Here is an 8,335-nt window from a genome sequence, read left to right on the forward strand (position 1 = left end):
TGTATTACAAGGCCACTGTAATCAAAACAGCCTGGTACTGGCATAAAAACAGGCACATAGACCAATGGAACAGAATAGAGAGCCCAGAAATAAACTCAAACCTATACGATCAATTAATATTTGACAAAGGAGGCAGGAGCATAAAATGGAGCAAAAACAGCCTCTTCAACAGATGGTGTTGGGAGATCTGGACAGCTACGTGCAAAAAAATGAAACTCGATCACCAACTTACGCCATACACGAAAATAAACTCAAGATGGATAAAAGACTTAAATATAAGCCGTAACACCATAAAAGTCCTTGAGGAAAACATTGGCAGGAAAATCTCAGACATTCCACACAGCAACATCCTCACAGACACATCCCCTAAAGCAAGGGACATAAAGGAAAGAATAAACAAATGGGACCTCATCAAAATAAAAAGCTTCTGCAGGGCTAAAGAAAACAGCACCAAATTACAAAGAGAACCAACAGTATGGGAAAACATATTTGCCAATGATACCTCAGACAAGGGCCTGATCTCCAAAATATATAAAGAACTCACACGACTCCACTCCAGGAAGACAAACAACCCAATTAAAAAATGGGCAAAAGACTTGAACAGACACTTCTCCAAGGAAGACATACAGAGGGCCCAGAGACATATGAAAAGATGCTCAGCATCACTAGCCATCAGAGAGATGCAAATTAAAACCACAATGAGGTATCATCTCACACCAGTCAGAATGGCCAACATAAACAAATCCACAAACAAATGTTGGAGAGGATGTGGAGAAAAGGGAACCCTCGTGCACTGTTGGTGGGAATGCAGACTGGTGAGGCCACTGTGGAAAACAGTATGGAATTTCCTCAGAAAACTAAAAATGGAACTGCCCTTTGACCCAGTAATTCCGCTGCTGGGATTATACCCTAAGAACACTGAAACACCAATCCAAAAGAATCTGTGCACCCCAATGTTCATAGCAGCACAATTTACAATAGCCAAGTACTGGAAGCAACCGAAGTGCCCATCAGCAAACGAGTGGATCCCAAAACTATGGTATATTTACACAATGGAATTCTACGCAGCAGAGAGAAAGAAGGAGCTTATACCCTTTGCAACAGCATGGATGAAACTGGAGAGCATTATGCTAAGTGAAATAAGCCAGGAAGTGAGGGACAAATACCATATGATCTCACCTTTAACTGGAACATAAGCAATAGAAGGAAAAAGCAAACAAAATATAACCAGAGTCATTGAAGTTAAGAACAATCTAACAATAGCCAGGGTGGGGGTGGGGGGTGGGGGCGGGGACAGTGGGTAGAGGGGATTACAGGAACTACTATAAAGGACACATGGACAAAACCAAGGGGGAGGGTGGAGAGGGGGGAGGGAGGTGGGTTCAGCTGGGGTGGGGTGGAGGGACGGGGAGAAAAGGCATACAACTGTAATTGAATAACAATAAAAAAAATTAAAAAAAAAATAAATAAAAAGTCACAGCATACAAAAAGAACAGTCCTAAAAAAATAATCTTAACCCAAACGAAGACAACTTTGACCTGAAATAGAGATGTGGGGTTGATTATTGGAGTATGTGGTGGTATAGGAATTAGCCTTTGCCATCAGAACAGGCAGAATACAATGTACTCAGTGAGAACCTTTATGGACTGAGAATCAGAGTTTGTAGAGCAAGAATAATATTGACTATTACTTATAGAGCATTAATTGTCTAGAAATTTTAACAAGCATGAAAAAGATGTAGTCATTGCATGAGTTACATTTCTCATAAAAATTAATAATAACCATTATACACACACACACACATATTTTAAATTGGGCAACCTTCATTTTAGATGTGTGAGTCAAGCAGATGAAATACAGAAAAAAAAGCAATAACATAAAATGTGTGAAAAATGACTGAGGACACTAATAACAAACTGTACTGGAGGTAAAATTGAAAGTGATTGTAACTACATACTTTCAACAAAAATGCAGAGGAGGGAGTTCAAAATTAAAGCTTCTTGTGTTGGATAAAAATAGAAAACTGAGTGATAAGTAAAAAGGCCTTTTTCGAAGTAGCTCCCCCTTTAGAGCATAGAGTCATCTATCTTGGAAACTGAGCTAGAGTCCCTTTCAGCATAGATACAGCTTGGTTTTGTCAAGGCGGGAGAAAAGATTGCAGAGAAGGAGTTATTAGGGCATTGAATGATATGTACAGTTGGATTTAATTAGGGCAATGTGATAAGTGATGGTTTTAGCCCAAGAATTAACACAGATGGTCAAGAAAAAAGACAAATTTAGCATCTTCAATCTGGAAAATGTCAGGCTTAGCATAGATAATGAAATCCTTGAAAATAAAGAATGAAATAAGGCTCTACTTGAAATGGTAAATGATTCTAGGAAGGAAAGCATGCATGGGCTATACTTAGAATCCCTAAATAGATAATGACCATATTAGATTAAATCAGATTCTCTGCTAAAGCAACTTAATGAGTACAAAAATTGAAAAATTTCATCAACATAAACATTAGGCTAAAATTTTTAGATTTTTATTTTAAAAGGAAAATGATAAAGTATAATAATCATTGTCCAAAGTTTACATTGATTGTTATTAAATATGTTTGTGCCCAAATATTTTTATAACCCATTCCATTAGATCTATCAGTAATATATAGGGAAAATGAGGTTTAATCATTATTTATTATTTCTTGGAACAATCTGCAAATTAATACTAAAATTTAAATTATTCATATTTTTTATACAATATTATTGGTAATTCTAAGTCCAGTTCTATTATAGTCATAGTTGATATACTATTATTCTAATTTGAGGTATCCAAAGGTAGTTTGGATCAAGAGCAGAAAACACATCATATTTTAAACTGAAGGAGAAACTTGTGTTAGTTTTTAATGAATTGAGATACTTAGACTTTTCGTTTGAACATTTTGAACATATCAGAGCCTAAAATTTTCCAAGAAATGATCAGTGACATTGGTTCTCCATCGGGGTCATTGACTAACAGAGGTCTGTGAAGGTAAATGGCACTTCATAAATAAACTGCAGGCATGTACATACTATAATACGACTAGACAAAATTAGAGAGAAAGAGAGAGAGAGAGATTACTTCCAAGGTTCAGAATTAAAATGAAAGCAGTAGCTGACACTATGGCCATAGTACTGCAGAATATAGGTTCATAATAAGCAATTAAGAGTTTTGCTCTCTTTGGGATAAAACTGTTTCTAGGTATTCAAAGTATTGGAACCAGGCTTACTACTTTTAAGTCAGAGTCTGCTGTCAATCTTCTGTGCTCAAAAAGGAGTTCCAAAAAATCTGCAATCATTTTTACTCCTGGAACTTTCGCCTATATAAGGATTAGAAGAAGCCATATTCACTTGGTTGTGTCTTCATTATCATAGCCTTACCATTGCAGTAAACATCAATCAAAAAATGATCTCATTCCTGATCAATGTCATCACAGGCTAGGAAAAGACTGTAGAGAAAAAACAAGGTAAGACAAAACAAAAGAAAACTAACAAACTAATGAAAAGTAAAGCAAACTAATCTAAAAGAAAACTAAAACTAATAAAAAGATGAGGTGAGGGTGAAGAAAGAAAAAAATTAGTTCTTGATACATCTGAAAACAAAATTCCAAAGAAGTAAAACTAATATGAAAGTAAAAAATATAAACTATGATATCATTAAATAAAAACATAGAGAAATTTTTAAATGATTTTTAGGAAGAATTACGTAAGCAGATATACAACCAGTATGGATGATCTACAATCTATTTGAAATTATTTTTCATGTAGAGTGTGAAGTAGCAATCATTTAATTTTTCCTTTATAGATACTCAATCATTCTCCTCTTCAATATTTTTGTTGTTTTTTCAGGGTCTTTGCCTCTCCATATAACCTTTAATTTTAGTTTCTTGATATACACAAGACAGGACTTGGTTTCTTCTTGAACAGAGTCTTAGCTATTTATGACTATTTGTACTTCCATGTAAATTTTGCTTACAGCCTATTTAGTTTTACTTAATCTCTTTTGAGATTTTGATTATGATGCATATTACCCATAAATCAATAATGACAGCCTGTTGCATGAACTAGGTCTATCTACCATTTAATTAGTATCCTTATTCTTGATAATGTTGTGTACTTTCCTAGATCATTCCAAGTTATTTAACAATTTAAGTGATATTGCAAATAATCTTATTAAAATATGTGCTTTTGAGGAGTCTTCCAGTCAAGATATGGGCATAGGTAAAAACTCCTTGCTCAACCACATCAAAATTTTAACCATAGAAAAACCATAGAAAAACCATCACTCAGAACCATCAGAAATAGAGTTGAATGGAAGTCTGACAATTAGGGAATTGAAGAAACCACATGCCTCCAGACTAGTAGTAGGGGCAGAGATGCAAAAGAGCTGGTCCCACATCCATGTGTAGTGGATAAAAATTTGGGAGGCATATCTCAGGAGCGAGGAGTCCCACCCCCCACAAGGCCCCCAACCCTGGCTTCCAGTGCCAGGAAGATAAATTCCCATAACTTGTGGATACAAAAACCAGCAGGGACTGAGTTGATAGAAGAAGCTTCTGGAGTCCCAAGCAGTACCTCTTAAAGGATCCTCACATGGACTTAATCAGACTCACTCCATCTGAGTCCAGACTCACTCACTCCAGCACCAGGGTAGCAGCTTAAAGGTTACCAGTGGCATACAGGGAGGAACTGAAGGATCTGGCATCAAAGCAAGAGATGGGGGACAGCTTCGTCCCAGACATAAAGGCAGGTAGAGGCCATGGCTCCTTTTCTGAACCCTCCCCACAAAGAGTCACAGAGCCAGCAGGCAGATGCCATATCTGAGATCCATCAAATGGGCTAACACTGTTTGTCCAGCCCTGGAGATCCCCTGAGACTCCATCACACCCAATTTATGGGCCCACTCAAGCTGTTAACAGTGACTTTTCCATATGAATGGCTCATCTTGGCTCATGCTTTCACAACTTCCTAAACAAGAAATAGCTGGCCTCAGCAAGCCCCCAGCCTTCATAGCTCTTGTTACAAGGCCCAAGGAGTAGCACTAGAAGCAGCCAGACTACATTTGCAGCTTGGCTTTGCCTAGGAATCTCCAAGCCCTGGACAAATACCATCCATCTCAGATTGCTTTATAGCTCAGGCAGGGTGACCCAGGCAAAACACAGGTTGGGGCTGACCTTCACCCACACCATCCAGGAAAACCCAGATCCCACACACTCAGTGGACAGCTACAGACCATTTCAGAGCACCACCACCAAGCTCCTGTACAGCTGATTGTCCATGGAGGGCAGAGGTTGGTGGTGAGTGGACACAGCCAGTCTTTGCAGTGGACTGGCCTGGGTAAAACCCTCCCATTGACCTGCCAACAACAATCAAGGCTCAACTACAAGAGGAGGGCTTATTCAGCCCACATGAAGGGTGCACCTTGAATACCCAGTTTGGGTGATGGGGGAGTCTGTGCCACTGGACCCTACAGGACATCTACTATATTAGGCCATACTACCAACACAGAGAGTCAAACAGCTCTACCTGATACATAGCAACAAACACAGGGAGGCTGTCAAAATGAGGGGACAAAGAAAAATGGCCCAAGTGAAAGAACAACTCAAAACTCCAGAAAAAGAACTAAAGGAAATGGAGATAAACAAGCAATCTCTCAGATGCAAAATTCAAAATGCTTGTTATAAGAATGCTCAAGGAACTTAGTGAGGACCTCAACAGTATAAAAAAAGATCCAGTCAGAAATGAAGGATTCACTAATTGAAATAAAGAACAATTTACAGGGAAACAACAGAAGAGTGGATGAAGCTGAGAACCAAATCAATGATTTGTAACATAAGGAAGCTAAAGAAAACCAATCAGAGCAACAAGAAAAATAATTGAGGATTGTATAAGCAGCCTCTGGGACAACTTCAAGCAGTCCAACATTCACACAATAGGGGTGCTAGAAGGAGAAGAGAAAGAGCAAGAAGTTGGAAATCTTTTTGAAAAAAATGATGAAAAAAAACTTCCCTAATTTGGTGAAGGAAATAGATATGCAAGTCCAGGAAGCACAGAGAGTCCCAAATAAGATAGATGCAAAGAGGCCCACTCCAAGACACATCATAATTAAAATTCCAAACGTTAAAGTTAAAGAGAGAATCTTAAAAGCAGCAAGAGAAAAGAAGTTAGTTACTGACAGTTACTGAAATTAGTTTCTCATAAGACTGTCAGCTGATTTTTCAAAAGAAACTTTGCAGGCTAGAAGGGATAGCCAAGAAATATTCAAAGTCATGAAAAGCAGGGACTTACAGCCAAGATTGCTCTACCCAGCAAAGTATCATTTAGAATTGAAGGACAAATAAAGAGCTTTCTAGAGCCCTGGCTGGTGAGGCTCAGTGGATTGAATGCCAGCCTGCAATCTGAAGGGTCGCTGGTTCAATTCCCAGTCAGGCCACATGCCTGGGTTACTGGGCCAGGTCCCCAGTAGGGGGCATGGAAAAGCCACCCACACATTGATGTTTCTTTCCCTCTCTTCCTCTCTCCCTTCCCCTCTGTCTAAAAATAAATTTTATGTGTATATATATATATATATATATATATATATATATATATTAAAAAGCTTTCTAGACAAGAAAAACTAAGGAGTTCATCATCACCAAACCATTATTATGTGAAATGTTAAGGGACTTATTTAAGTAAAAGACTATCAAAACTGGCAAAATAAATAAAATGGCAAAAATACATATCAGAAATTGAATATAAAAAATAAAATAAGCAAACAAGAAGAAGAGAGACTGAGTCATGGATACAGAGAGTGTTCTGATGGTTGCCAGATGGGAGAGAGGTATGGGGGAATGCATGAAGTGGTGAGTGGATTAAGAAGTACTAATAGGTAGTTACAGACTAGCCATGGGGATGTAAAGTTTAGTATAGGAAATGGAGTATCCAACGAACTTATACAGAGGACCCATGGATATGAACAATGGTATGAGGATTGCCCAAGGTAGTTGGGGTTGCTGGGTGGAAGGGGACAAAGAGGGGAAAATAAGGACAACTGTAATAGCACATTCAATAAAATATAATTAAAAAATACAGTTTTGTAACATAAATTTTACAGATAGGTAAAAATAATTTTAAAATAACACATGTAGCAATGATCATTAGTTATATATTTATTTATTACTTGTTTATTTGCAGTAGCTGTCACTAAAATATTAGTTTCCTGTGAGATTGTTGCTTTATTTATCATTCTAACTTAAGTAACTTGAAAATATCTGGCATACCATTGATCTTAATAAACATTCATGGAATAAATAATTTATTGAGTAATTAATGAATGTGTAAACAATTAAAAAGCATGTATTTTAAAAATCCAATTAGTAAACCTCATAAAAATTATACTCATTTCTTATTTTCTTTTCACTCACTTGAGCTTCTTGCCCATCTTATGAACCTTAATTCGGCATATCCAGCATCCTACTGTTGTCAGTGGAAATCAGTCTCTTCCACAGGATTCCAAGGAAAGCATTCCAAGGACCCATGCGTGAGGGACTGTGGTGTGGCATGATGATTTACTCATGATGCAAAATCAAGAGTGCCCTTGTGTCCCATCACTGTCCATCCCACCATGGAAAAAGTCCAACCTGTCCTCAGTGAGGCCAAATCAGAAGCCCAAGTATGGAGTTTCTGCTTCATATTAAAGCTTAGTCCTTTGGAGCCCATGCAGCCTGCTGCAAGCCCCAGTAGATGCTCGGTCCACATGGTGGCACGCTCCTGAAAGAGAGAGAATGTGCAGATGTACAGTGCAAGTGTGTTACCTAGTGGGAGGGAGAGAGAGAGAGAGGTTGATTCTCTGTACCTCTGGGGTTATATCACCTTGAGTTTGAGACAGTGTTCCTTTTCGAAAGAACCAATCAACTTCCCAAGAGTCATGGGCTTTATAATTGGTCCACCTCCCAGCCAATTCCCCAAGTTATACTGACAGGCCAGTTTTGTCCACCACCACCCCATGCATTCCTCAATAATACTGAGTGAAGGAAGGCAGAAATGTTACTCCCTTGGGCAGACAAACACTGTAATCCCCCTGGGGTGTGAAGCTGCAGTTTCCTGGGTAATCAAATGGGCTCATTCTTCCCATTCATTAAACTCAATACTAATGACTTTCGCTCTCTTTATTAACATCTAGCTAACTATGTAATACTACCAGCATTTAAAACATGGATTTTGCCCTGGCCAGGAAGTTCAGTTGGTTAGAGCATCATTCTGATATCTCAAGGCTGCGGGTTCAATCCCCAGTCAAGGAACATACAGGAATCAAGCAATGAATGCATAAACA

The sequence above is a fragment of the Desmodus rotundus genome, chromosome 2 (assembly GCF_022682495.2).
Source record: "Desmodus rotundus isolate HL8 chromosome 2, HLdesRot8A.1, whole genome shotgun sequence".
NCBI lineage: Eukaryota > Metazoa > Chordata > Mammalia > Chiroptera > Phyllostomidae > Desmodus > Desmodus rotundus.